Below are 15106 nucleotides of genomic sequence, written 5' to 3'. Positions count from 1 at the left end.
CTTTAATGTTGCTGATTTCAAGATTAGAATGAGATTATGCTTATGGAGAAACTTATCTACAATCTTTCATTTTGAAGCCAAATCATGTATGTGAAGGTTTAATTTTCAAGATTATTATTCAGGGAGTTATCATAGTTCATGTTCACACCATGTTTTTGAAAAAATAAAATTACCAACAGCTGGCTGGAGTCAATCTACATAATCTTTACAATAAAATGATCCTAAGAGTCTATACCATGAGGACTACTTTATATTTAAGGATCCTTTAACATAAGGCCTATTTTTATATCTTACTAATTAGAGTTCTTTTTTGTGTGGGAAATAACAAAATCTTATGCATAATTCAACTCAATTTCAAAACAAATAGAGACAACTTGCTAATCACTTGAAAAAAGTATAAAGTTTAAAATACACTCAAGATGAATTAAAAATGTAAATGTATACAACCAGGCTTTAAAAGTTTAGAGTAAAATATATATGAAATCTTATTTAATTTTTTGGTGGGGAAGACTTTTCTGATGATAGATGGAACCTCTAAGTGTAAAGTTTGATTAAAATTTGTATAGAACATTTAAATATTAAATCAAAGTGACAGCATAATATCTCTGGTAAAAAATTTTTAAATGATAGTGCCCTATGTTAGCATAAGTTAAGGGTGAATGCATCAAAGACAGGCATTCTTATTTTGCTACTTGGGAACATATTTGGAATAAACTTTATCAAGGGACATTTGGCAATGCTATTGAAAGTCTTAAAATATGCATAGTCTTTGCCCCAGAAATCCACTACTCAGAATAATTACAGGGATACAACAAAGAAATAGTGACAAGAATGTTCTTCATAGAACTACTTGTAAAATATTACAAATTAGAAAAATGTAAATGTCCACCAAGAGGTGAATTGGAAAACTAATAGCAGCATGTAGTTATTAACTATACATTATTATTAAAAGTTATTATGTTGTTATTAACCCTAATATTACAGAATAATTGTAGAAGACGTTTAAAATGACTTTTACATATTTAATCATGTAATTACTCAATTAAGTGGAAGATATTATCAAAATAGTGTTAGATGAAAAGCAGAGAGTTTCAAATCAGTGTATTTTCATTTTTTACAAAATTTGTTTCCTTCCTTATGCAAAATACAGAATGACGACACTCAACAGGGGTTATATTCTGAACTTGATATGGGCTGAATGTTGTTTCCTCCCCAGATTCATATGTTGAAGCCTGAACCAACAATACAACAGGGACTTTGGGAGGTAATTAAGGTTAAAACAGGTCATATGGGTGAGGCCTTCAGGATGGAAATAATGCTTCTAAGAATGCTTCAGAGAGCTTCCGGGCACACACTCTCCCCACCCTCTCCCTACACTCCCCCATGTGAGAACACAGCAAGAAGGTGGCCGCCCACAAGCCAGGAGGAAAACCCTCATCAGGACTGAATTGACTGGCACTTTGATCTGGGACTACTAGCCTCTAGAACTGTAACAAAGTAAATGCCTGCTGCTTAAGCCACTTGGTCTATGGTATTTTGCTATGGCCTCCTGAGCAGACAAATATACATGAGGTAATGAGTAATTTCTTTTTATGCTTATCTAGGTTTCTAAATTTTTTGTAATAAACATACAGCATTTGTAATTTTAAAAGTTATTTTAAAATCTATTAAATAATATTAGAGAAACTCTTCAGTGTATACAGATGATTCAATGAAAAACTCATCATTAGTTAAATCAGTTATTTGAAGCTGGTTTGTGATTACCTTGGCATATTTTTATTAATTCTCTCCATACACTAATTATTTGGCTTACAATTAAATTTACAAAGCAGATTGACTCCTTCTTAGCTATGAATGTCAAAGATTGATAAGGTTTCTAAATACAGCACTGAAGAATAGGTTTATTTTCCTCCCATCTAACTATTCTGCAGTTATTATTTGGAAACACTGACAATTTTAATCATTATTTTTTAAATTAGAGTGAGTAATTAGCATTCTGCCTTAGGTTTGGATGCCCAATATTGGTGAAATTATGTATGATTTTCTTGCATTCCAAGACCTTTTATAATTAATTATCTTACCCATGCATCCTATTTCTCTCTTATGCCATCAAATTTCTAAGAAACAGGCCGGGTGTGGTAGCTCATGCCTGTAAACCCAACACTTTGGGAGGCCGAGGCGGGCAGGTCACTTGAGGTCAGGAGTTTGAGACCAGCCTAGCCAACATGGTGAAACCCTGTCCCTACCAAAAACAAAAAAATTAGCCTGGCATGGTGGGGTATACCTGCAGTCCCAGCTACTCGGGAGGCTGAGGCAGGAGAATTGCTTAAACCTGGGAGGCAGAGTTACAGTAAGCCAAGATCATGCCACTGCACTCCAGTCTGGGCTACAGAGCAAGACTCCATCTCAAAAAAAAAAAAATTCTAAAAAATAATATATTCCTCTTTCTGTTGTTACAATTATATCTAACCTTATACCAGAGGTGAAGTAATGAACCTGCCACCCCATGACAATATGTGATATTTAGCAACACACACACACACACACACACACACACACACACACACTCTCTCTCTCTCTCTCTCTCTCTCTCTCTCTTTAATTTTTATCATCTTTATAGCCCTATGCTAATGCTGGGTATATTGGAGAGGGGAGAAAGGAAGGGAGTGGGACTACATGTTTCATGAATGGCAAGGTTTCTTTGTGGCAGCAAAGGGTTTGAGCAGTCCTGGAATCTGGGGAATGTGGACTCCATCACCAGCATGCCAAGAAGTACTTGATGGCAGAAATTTCTCCTCAGAGACAGAAATTCACAGTCAGTGTATACAGAACACTCAAAATGACTGACCCTATAATGTTCATTCATCACTTGAACTACTCAATGTCTTTGAACATGCATCCTACACTGATAATTTTCTTCATAATGTGTCTCACCTTCCTAAAGTGGGAGCCAGAAAATTTGCATTCCCAAACCCCATGTATTAGGGTACAGCCATGTGACCTCACTCACTCTAATCAGCGTCCCTGAAAGACAGATTTGAATTAATTGAACAAGGAGCAATTAAAGTTTTATTAGGGTTGGGGTTTATTTTGTTTTGTTTTGAGGAGGAAGGGAGTGTTAGCGCTGGGATGATACACTGGGAAGATGCCAGGTCTGACCTGCAGACCCTGACCCAGTGATGGATGGAAGACATACACTGACACAGATATTTTGCCTGTCAGTGTGGCTAAGGGGCTCTGCTGCCTGAGTCCACAGCTTTGGCCCCATAAGCTGGCGAAGTTCGCATTTATTTAGTACAGATTAAATGACAAAGGTCTTGAGTAAACACCACTAAAGGGTAATTAACATTGCCAACATCCTGAATAAAGAGCAGTCATGCACCTGCAGATGATCAAAGGTTGGTCTTAGACCACATGAGTAAACAAGCTATTTAGATAAACTCCTCTAAATTCCTATGTATCTACACCCTAAGCTTTTAAGAGAATTCAGCTGCCTTCAGTCAAATCTTTTATTGAACCTATGCAAACCTCCCAACCTTCCAAGAAGGTTTGTGTCTATTTCTTATAACTTTATCTGTACAATTTTTTCCCACCACCCTGACTGATCCTCTACAGGAAAAGTTTTTGGGAGGAGGCAGAGGCAACGGGGAAAACTGGTCTTTTGGCAGGTCTGGTGTAGGGATTCAGTTCTTGGGCTTGGGGTGGCAGTGCTTCTGGAATCAGTCCTGAGGATCAGTGCCAAGTGCCAGCATCTGTGGTATTTCTGCTAGAAAAAGGGTGGTTATCATGGCTCCTGGATGCTCAAATTTGTCATCTGATCCTCTGGCCCTACCAGATATTTTGTGAACTATCTAATATCCTTTCACCAATTCTATTTCTGCTCAAATTTGCAGAAGTGGATTCTGTAGAAGAACTCTACTCAGCCTGTCATTCCAATAGCAACACTTCCTCCCTCCTCAAAACAAAACAAAATAGAACCCAACCCTAGTAAAATTTCACTGCTCATTGTTTAATTATCACCAGAATGTACCATATTTACAGATATTGACAAGATAATTTAATGTAAGTTAGTGCTATTTATTTACAGAGGTTTAGTAATAAAAATAAAACCCAGAGCTTTCTAGGCAAAGCTCTTCCCCTCCCTCTGCAGTGATCAGCAGAATTCATTCTTCCTGCTTCTTTGGTTTCAGAAATAATCTGAGCTTTCAAATGGAACCTGTGAAGTTAACGACTTCCTCATTAACTCACGTCTTATCTTTGCAAGGCCTTCCATTCATTCACTAAGTTCTTAACCATTTATTGGGATGACACATAAACATTCCGAAATTCTACTTCCAAGCTGCATGCAATGTTGACTGTCATACAAAAAATTTAGGCATCTTCCTATGAACAGCCTCAATGAGAACATTAATTCAGCAGGCAAATATTTTTTACTAGCTTACTGGAGAGAAATGTGTATGCAGGATGAAGGAAGAAAGGACAGAGCTGGAATAAACTGAAATACACTCCCACATGAAAGGACTGTGACTAGAGACAGAGGTCACTACACTCAGGGACAATAGGTCAGCATCAAACTCAAGTGGCTAAAATTGGAATTAAAAGAGTTTGTGGGTGCATAATAAACATTTCCTCATGTATCAGAGTGGTTATAATCTCAAAAATAACTTTTATTTTCCACTTGATGGAATACTGGGACATCATAAACATATTTAAGGTTATTATTTTTAGCTAGAATTGATTGGACATTTAGTATACGCCATCATTACAACTTTGCATCCTGCACCTCATTTATTACTCCCAATAGCACAAGGCAGATATTGTCAACACCCTTTTAGAGATAAAGTGATTCCCAGAGAGGTTAATTTGTTGTCCAAGGTAATTCAGCAACTAAATGACAGAGGTGAGACCTGACCCCAGGTCTGTTAAAAACCAAAATTTCCTAAACTGATTTATGAAGATTCTGCAGCAACATTGAAAAGTTGTTAATGGTTTTATATTAACTGCCAAAAGAAGAGTAGAAAACTGTATGCACACCGTGATGCAATTATGTGACAACTTCCTTTACACATGGAGAAAGAATTGGAAGGGAACACATATTGTGTGCCACTCACTTTTATGTCCCAGAAACTAAGAGAATCAGGAAACAGTCCATAAAAGCAAAAAAAAAAAAAAAAAAAAAGGAGGGTGTATGGGTGTGGTTGGACAGGTGCATGAGCACAAGAGGAAGGGTTTTAACGGGGCAAGCAAAAGAAGTTAGTGAACTTGAACTTATTTGCTAAACATGTAGAACACAGGATTAGAACTCCCAGACTCTGCCCCTTGTGCAGTCGGGTGATGGAACTGTTGGAGTTTTGGTTTCTCCCACTATTTTTTTTAAAAAGTGCTTGAAAGCAGCTACATTGTTTTTATAATAAAAAGAGAGATAATAATACCCTATCCACAGAAGCAGACAGGTTCAGGGTTTCAGTCCCTGAGAAGCACTGAGCAAGTAAAGGCTGAGAAACCCAGGGTCAGGCTGTGGAAACTAGGATCAGTACAAGCCCCATTGCGTCCAGGAACATGCTAAGCTCTTCCTGGCGCAAAGCCAAGTATGGATGGAGTTCATGAGGCCACTGAGCAAGCAGCTTTGAAAGATCATGCTGTCTCACTGACAGTCAGGAACTACAGGAAAGTAAACATTTACTGGTTCCAGGAAGGGAAACGCATTATCCTAGGATCCTAGGGATGAACTTTTCTATGACTGTTGCAAAATTCATATGAAAAAAATGGTTTGGGAATCTCTTCACCTGTGGGGTTTTTCACCATGCCTCACTAAACAGACTGGCTTCCACTACTACCCCTTTACCTTGGTGAAACAAGCCTAGACACACAGTTCTATTATAATGAACAGCGGCTGATGCCTTTTACCCTCTAAAGAGTAAGTGATGGGAAGAGAATAGTACAGACAAAATGTAAATGCAGCTCAGAGAAGGGATGGATGATAGATCAGGGGAGGCTTCCTGAAGAAGGTGTCACTGAAGTTAGGCCATGTAAAAAGATATGTATCCATGGGGGAAAGGGATTGAAAGCTAATTCTGAAAGAATACAGACACCTGAGCAAAGACCCAGAGGAAAGAAAAGGTCAAGGCAAGCATTTCTCTGGAGAATCATCTATTGAAGATCATCATAAGTATTTTTAACTTCTCAAAACCAGTATGACATGCTACATGCTGTATAGTCATCTCTGGCCCTGTGATCCTTGAGTTCTAGAAGTGAATGCACTTCAGTCAACATATTCAGGTTTACTTAGAGAAACCCCAGATGAAAGGCCTTCAGGTCCTCATGTTATATGTAATAGGGTAAATGTTTTGGTTTGTACTTTGAGAAAGGAGAACTTCCACATCAGACAGTAGTTTAATAATAGTTTAGCGTGGAAGGAACAGAAAAATAGACGTAAACTGGAGCATAGTTATCAATAGACTAAAAATGTCCAGATGTGACCTGGGTAGAAGAATGGTTAACTACCAAGGGGATGTGGGAGCCAGCCTCAACATGCCTGGCCTCCTGCTACTCACACCCTTGTGTAGCAGCTTCCACATTCTACTAGGGTTGGTCTGTGTGACTCATGGAATATGGCAGAAATAACAGTATGTCACTCTGATATTATATTATGGATTACACTGTGGCTTTTGCCTCAGTCTCTCACTTTCTTGGATCACTTGTGCTGGGGAAAGTTAGCTTGCATATATGAGCTGTCCTGTGAAGGGGCCCACATGGTAAGGAACTGAAGACTCCAGCCAACAGCCACACCAGTGAACTTGGAAACAGATCCTGCAGTCCTTGCCAGCAGCTTGACTTTGCAGAGACCTCATGAGGAACCCTGAGCCAGACCACAAGGCCAAGCCGCTCCTGGATTCCTGGCCCTTAGCCATGGTGCCAGGTAAGTGAGGAATATTTATTGTCTTAAGGTGCTGAGTTTGGGGCAAATTTGTTACTCAGAGATATGTAACTAATCCCACGGAGAATGGTGGACACTGTGGGTCCCCGCAGGGAGTACACTCAGGGAAATCATCTAAGACAGAGAGGAGAAAGGAAAGCCACGTAGCAGAGTCATACTCTAGGGCGTCTGATCTCACATGCCCTAACTTCCCTTCACGAACCTCTTTTAACAAAGAATCTATTCAAGATACTCTACTACAATGTAAGGAGTGTCTGTTTTCTGTTGTTTCAGATTCTTGATTACAAAACTAAAAGTCATGTGGCATCAGTGATTCATACTTTTTTATTTTTTATTTTTGAGATGGGTCTCGCTCTGTTGCCCAGGCTGGAGTGCAGTGGCATGGTCTTGGCTCATTGCAACCCCTGCCTCCCGGGTTCAAGCAATTCTCCTGCCTCAGCCTCCTGAGTAGCTGAGATTACAGGTGCCTGCCACCACACCCAGCTAATCTTTTGTATTTTTAGTAGAGACAGGGTTTCACCATGTTGGCCAGGCTGGTCTCGAAGTCCTGGCCTCAAGTGATCCGCCTGCCTTGGCCTCCCAAAGTGCTGGGATTACAGGCATGAGCCACTGCGCCTGGCCAATTCATACTCTTGAATGCCTGGGCTTTGCTGTAGCACCGCTGGAAGTAGGTGTGTAAGTGGCTTACCCTTGTGGAGGAGTGTTCTGAAGCGAATCCTGGCTACTTTATCTGAACACTACTGGGCTTTGACAAACCTGGAGGTTCTCACCGATGCTTCTGGAGTCTGATGGGGACTCAGACCTTATCCTCCTGCCTGATACTTAGACTAGCTAACATTTTAAATGGCTGTGCTACTGACCCTGTGCTAAATATTTTGTATGAGTTTTGTTATTTAATCTAAGACAATCCTATTCATAGGTACTATTGAAATTCTCCTATTAGAGATGAGGAAACAGGCACAGAGAGGCGATACAGTGTCTAGGGCCGTACGGTTCTTAAGTGACAGCATTAAGGCATGGATCTGATTGGTTTGATTACAATGCCCATGCTCTAAACTACTTGTGCTGTAAATGCCTGTAGGAGGATTTTTGCCACCTATAGACTTGGCACTTCTAGATAATCAGCCTATTTTGGGGGATGTTTGATTATTCACACAGAATCCCTCATTCTTTCTGGTTGATTGCAATGTTCAAGCTAAAGCACTCTAAAATTCAGCTTTATCAAATACACAGCTTAAAGCCTTCTACTAAAAGAAAATGGTAAGTACTTCATTTTTAAATACACAAGTGGGGAGAAAAATGGCTTTCTTATAAACGTCCAAGTTTCTTACACCTCATCTAAAATTGTACACTTTGCTGTACCTTTTTGCATTTTCTCCCATTGCTCCTGGCTTGATGATGGAATGCTTTAATTTGCTCCACATATAATATCCTTGCACCACTGTTTTCTGTAATTTATACCACATGCTGTCCACTTTCTTGTACTATTTTATTCCGTAAAGCACTTTAGATACCCGTTTACATGAAAGATGTTATTTGAAATGATATCGTATTGCAAGCTACATTATTATAATTTCCTTCTTGCTTTGGTTCTACTTCATCTTACACAGTTGCCAGATGTTTGATGCAGTGCTGAAATTTAAATGGAAAGGGCGTTTGGAATTGATGCTCATGTATTACTTATTTAATCTGCTGCCAGTGCAATACACTATCAAGTTTTCAGTTTTCAATATATCTCAGGGCCTGCTCTGACATCCATCTTACTTGTTTCATGGAGAAAATCTGCACTATGAACATTGTTACAAATTAAGCATAAGGTGGTAAGTTGTTTTGGCTTTGGAATAACATCTCAGGGTACAGTTTAATAAGGGCATACAATTATTATGGATAGTGGAAAAGTTTGTTAGTTCTCAATTATTTAGTGACTAATTGGCTTTGGCCCTTTGTTTCTGTTGTTTTTCCATCCTTTCCCTTTGCCTTTTATTAATTCCAATGTTCTTTAGTATTTTGGGAAGGTAGACAAAAAGGAAGAAAAATTTGAAGTGGTCATCTGGATGACTTTTTGGCAGATCTTGATAAAGACACAACAAAACAGAAGAAAATATTGCTTTGAAGACAAAGGTGAAGCTGGGACCTAAAAGTTTCATACTCTAGGATTTGTGATTCTCAGTAGATTTGAGAACGTATGTTAACATATTTCAGGCATCAAATGGCAGTTGCCTAACTTAATTTTGCTAGGAGGGCTACATGGACAGTAATAAAAAAGATGACAATAATGCTATTTTTACTATTATTTATAAGAAAACACATTCTTTTTTTTTTTTTGAGACGGAGTCTCGCTCTGTCGCCCAGACTGGAGTGCAGTGGCGCCATCTCGGCTCACTGCAAGCTCCGCCTCCCGGGTTCACGCCATTCTCCTGCCTCAGCCTCCCGAGTAGCTGGGACTACAGGCGCCCACCACCACGCCCGGCTAATTTTTTGTATTTTTAGTAGAGACGGGGTTTCACCGTGTTAGCCAGGATGGTCTCGATCTCCTGACCTTGTGATCTGCCCGCCTCGGCCTCCCAAAGTGCTGGGATTACAGGCGTGACCTACCGCGCCCAGCCAAGAAAACACATTCTAATGTCTTTTTGGTACTAAAGAGATATGTGAACAAGGTGGATGGCACAGGGATTTGTCTGGGTTATCATTCTTCTGCTCCTTTGCTCCAATCTCTGAATGTTTAAACTCACTATATGGCTTAAGGCTTAAGGCCACCTATTTTTTCTAACTTTTAGAGCATGTTGTCTATGGTGCTTTCCTAGAAGTGGATGTTATTATGTCCCAAACTAGAGAATGCACTCTTCAAGGGTGGAGATGGGTGTTGGTTCATCTTTTGTCCTTCCCAATACACTTGAAAGCACAATTTCTTGCAGAAAGCTGGTGTCAGGAAGTAGTTTAATAACTAGTCAGTAAAATATTTTATTTTTGTTCCAAGAATTACATCATTTATCGGTAAAATACTATTGACCTGTAAATAACATTCTATTCTCCCAGTCTTTGAAGTCAGGGAAGATAGAACTAGAAGATATCTTAGAAGAACCTAACCCAATTCCAGATTTCATAGTAAGGCAGTAGACCAGAGATATGGATCTAACATTTATCATCAGTATGATGTTGGACAAGCAATTAACCAATTCTGAATTCAGATATACTCCATTTAAAAATATTTACAGTTTTGGTGGACATTAAATGAGATGATGGATGCCAAAGTGCATTGTAAAATTTTAACTGCCCTAGCAATGTCAATCCAGGAAACTGATGCCTGGAGAAATTAAGGGCTGACTCCAGGGTATATTGTTGTAGTCAGTGGCAGAGCCAGATTTCCTTAGGAGGTACAGTGTAATTAAATAAGTACTGAATTTGAAGTGAGAAGGGAGGTAGGTTTCAAGTAGATCATAATTTTGCTTGGAACATACCTAGAATATCTTGCCTCTTTGGTTAGTATGAATTTGAAATATAACAATTAAAGTTGAGAGTATTGAAAAATAAAACTGACCTTAAGGTACTGTCACTCAGCAGGCAACTAGCTGAACTTCTTCATGATGTGTAGAATGGGAATAAGATCAGTTCTACTTCCCTTCTCCAGACACTGTGTCTATCACAGGGTATCATGCATGTAAAAATATTTGGGAAAATAGTAAGGAATGATGTAAATGTCACTATTATTGTATTCTGCTTCCTTCATATTGAATGTCTCAGGTCAGGAAGAAAAAAAAAACAATTCTCATGCAAATTTCAAATTAAGTCACTGGAATAGCTTGGTGTAAAACTTTTGGGGAAATGATTTTTTTCTAAACATGATAAGCCCATTAAATTTTTTTTTAAATGATGCCTCTTTCATTAAAAAACTTATTTATCTTATTCTTTTATTTTTCTTCCCAAGACCATTCATGTATATTATTTTTTAATATCTTGCTATGCTCCTACTATTAATCATTTTTGTTTGATTTCTGCCATTAATCTTTAGCGTGCACTTTTCCCCTACTACCCGAGTGACTCATTCTCTTCTACATGCACCAACATATGGAGCCTTACAAATAAGTGCTCTGAATTTAAACAAACTCTCTCAGGAATTATTCAGTTGCCCTTTTGGGAAAATAGCTGAGATTTTAACACTCGTGTTTCCCTTTAAGAGAATTACTATAAAAGAAAGCTGTCCTGAATCATAACTCTTACTACTTCCCAATTTATAGAGCTCTTTCTGCATAAGGAAAGAATCCATACAGAAAGAATCTCAAATAAACACCTAATAAAAGAAATTCAGCTCACATTAAAATACTAGAATACCAGATGGTGGAATTTAAGTATTATTTAACTACTGTTTATCCTACCCGGTGCTCATTTTAAATTCAACATTTTTGAGAATTATTCATGGATCCACAGTTGTATTTCATGCAGATAACAAGCTTAGTTTGTAGTGAATTACCAGAACGCACCCATAATTTTCATCCTTCCTTGGTTATTGTTAATTTGGATGGCAACTATTAGTTAAAGTTGAGAGGCTTTCCAAAGCAAATCGACATCAAGCTATCGTCGACAATAATTTTTTCGGCAATCTGCAGGGAGGGCAAATCATTACGTTTTACAGGGTGGAAGAACTCACCAAAGAATGTGATGTTCCATCTGCCGAAGCTGAAAAACACAACTGTTTGATGAGCATGTTTCTTGCTTTGTAGCAGCCTGCCCACTGAGCAAGCAGTTATTCTTCCTTTTATCTAATGGCTGTGGTGTAACTTTTAAGTGAATATAAAAAACAATTTCATCTTCTAACATGCAAATGGATAAAAGATCAACAGAGCTGTCTCTAACACAGCACAATTTCCTATGTAAAGTCACAAGGCCCTTTGAATTGATCACTAGGACACACATTATGGCAAATGTAGATTGCTGAGCTCCTCTTGACTCTGGTTCCCACCATATATTTGTGTTTTATTCACATCGCGTTAGGGAAAATGACAAGCTTTCCTGCTCTAAGTCATTAAAAGAAATACTAGGAGACCCTTTAAAAGATCAACATCCATTCCATTGCTAAAAGCTAATGCTTTGACAGCTGGAAGAGTTTTTATCTCATGTTTAAAATTAATCTTTGAATGAAAAAAGTTAAATGTAGTATGACACAACTCCAATGCCTGAAAAAGCTTTTACATAGAAAAACTGGGCTTAAAAATCTTCTTCCAGTTTTATTCTTGAATTTTTCAAATTTTGAAAGCAATGGATGTTACAGCAACTTTGCTTATAACCATCCTGTAAGTCATTATTATTGCTGTCTGTTGTTGAGCACCTAACTATGTGCCAAAATACTGTGGTGAAAGCTTCATAGGCATGATCTCATTTAATTCCTACAATGACCCTACAAGAGATTCTCTTTTCACAGATGGGAAAACTGATTCTGAGACAGGTTAGTAAGTGTAGACCGGAATCCCAACTGGACCATTGTTTGACTTCTGGGCTCATGTTTTTTCCACTGCAGCTTACTTCCTCCTTGAGCATAGTACATATGAAATTATATATGGAAGTTAAAATTTACATTTAAAAATGATCTCACAGAGAGGAAAGGACAATATATTTTTCAGAACACCTAGGGAAAAATTTATCTTGGATGTATCTTTATGCCCAACCATACTTCTTTACAGTTTGCAAGCTCAAGTGGGTGCAATTTGCAACACCTTATGGGGAGCATGTTTCATGTAATAAATTAAACAAACTCATAAATACTAAAACATTTCCATGAAAAAGCAAATACCTTTAACTTACATTTGAATGTCTCCTTAAATTCATATAGTTCTCTTGAAGCGTCAAGTTCTTCATTTGTAAGAGGAATAATGATAGTATCTAATCATGTTGGGAGACAGTTCTCTGTGGATGGGTCTCCCACTTCTGCATGTCTTGCAAGCACTTACACTAACTGCCTTGGTTCTGGATTATTTGTCCACTGATGTCTGCAAATAGCCTTGGAAGATACTGATATTGTCTCCCTCTGGAGTACATAACAGCATACTTACTGTCCATTAAAAAAGATACCGGTTCCCTACATTTGTTCCTTTCCTGTAATGCAACCCATTGTTTGTGCAGGGCTCACCTCTCTGTGTTGTCTGTGGGAACTGGAGTTTGAAGACCTAGTGCAAGAACATGCTGATGCTCTGGTCACTGCTGCTTCTGTGGGTGATAAAGTCCTCTAACCCAAGAGTCTTAGGTGTTCTGCCAGCATTCAGGAAACTGTAGCAGGCTAACTTGTTAGCTTGCAAATAGGGTAAAATCTCAGAATCCTCACAATTCTTGCTACCTCATATAGCTGTGACAATTAAATGAAATATATAAAGAACTTAGGGATTGGTACAAAGTACAAAATATATATTGGATATTGATGCTAGTACTGTCCTAGATAAAAAGTAGACATAAATGGTCCATTAATAATATAGGTAATTTGGTATTTTACATGAATTAACTTCAAATTGCCTTTTTTCAAGTGATAAATTATCTAAAAGTGATATTACTTCATGTATGCTTCAGTTACTTCAGTTGGAATTCTTGGAGGGTCAAGTAAACTCTGAAAAGATTGGATTCATGAATATTTTACCTCTTATGGATAAGGCAAGTGGTATAGAAATAATTCTGAAAAAGATTTATAGTGTAACTTGAATATTGATTTTGCAATATTCAGTGTTGAAGGAAAATTAATAAACCAATCAAACAAGCATCATTCAGTAGTCTGCCAAACTGGAGTGACTCAAAAATGCGAAGTCTGTAGTTCTTGATGTACTTGATCTGAGGAACACTGGAAATATAATTTTAAGCCATCTGTGAACCATAGTAAGTTACTGATACAAAAATGAGTTAAGAAATACAAATGATAATGTAGCTTTGATAACTGAGGAATCATCTGGAATAACTTCTGTTTCCCTTTGCACCTTATACACTTATTTTAGCTCTTCCCTCAAATTATTAAAAAGAGGAGGGACTTTTTGGTACTAATGGCAACTAGTTTGACTATTCCCCTCCTCTCCCCAACTTTTTTTTGAGACGGAGTCTCACTCTGTTGCCCAGGCTGGAGTGCAGTGGCGTGATCTCGGCTCACTGCCGCCTGCACTTCAAGGGTTCAAGCGATTCTCATACAGGCACACGCTGCCACTCCTGGCTATTTTTGTATTTTTGGTAGAGACGTGGTTTCACCATGTTAGCCAGGCTGGTCTCGATCTCCTGACTTCAAGAGACCCACAGCTTCGGCTGCCCAAAGTGCTGGAATTACAGGTGTGAGCCACTGTGCCCGGTCTTTATTCCTCTTTGAGGGTGCTTTTGGTTTTACATGCCCTGTGTTTAGCAATTCTAAGATTACTTGAGGATTTTCATAACTGTAAGATTTCTCCTATCTATAGATTAAGTTTGCCTTTTTATTTTCAAAAGTGAGTTGTTTAGTGGATAAAATTTAAAGAGTAATAGGACATTTGCATAATCTCATAGTATCTCTTATAAGTGAAAAAATACTTATTAATTACAAAGGGAAAAATAGTAAATTTGTAGTGGAGAATTCTGGCAGACACAGCCTTTACCAAGATTATCATGACCAATAATTATACGTATCCACATCATGTGCCCCCTAATATGATACAGTGATGATGGACATATCAATTCTGTGACATTCTCCTGGTAATGCATATCTCAGTCTAAGCATCAGAAAATACCAAACAAATCTAAGTTGAGGAACATTCTAAAAAATAATTGACCAGTACTCTTCAAAAGCATTGATGAAAGATGACAAATGACTTAGGAACTGTCAAAGACTGGATCAGGCTAAGGATGCATGACAAACAAATGCAATGTAGAATCCTAAACTGGACCCTGTACTATTTACAGAAAGAACATTTGTAGAGAAACTAAATTTCAGTCCAGACAAAATCTGTAGTTTAATAACATTGTGCCTATGGTAGCTTCTTAGAGATAAGTGCATTGGTTATGTAAGATGTTAATACAGGGGAAGCTGAATGAAGGGTATACGGAAACTCTCTGTATGACTTTTTTTTTTCAAATCTTCCTAACATAACCTTAAAATAAAAGGAAAAATGTGAGTTTATTTATTAATTAAAATAAAGCTTTGGTTTTATTTTCTGTGTTCGGAAATAAAGTAAAAAA

The sequence above is a fragment of the Macaca nemestrina genome, chromosome 6 (assembly GCF_043159975.1).
Source record: "Macaca nemestrina isolate mMacNem1 chromosome 6, mMacNem.hap1, whole genome shotgun sequence".
Classification (NCBI taxonomy): domain Eukaryota; kingdom Metazoa; phylum Chordata; class Mammalia; order Primates; family Cercopithecidae; genus Macaca; species Macaca nemestrina.
Note: the sequence above shows the minus strand (reverse complement) of the source record.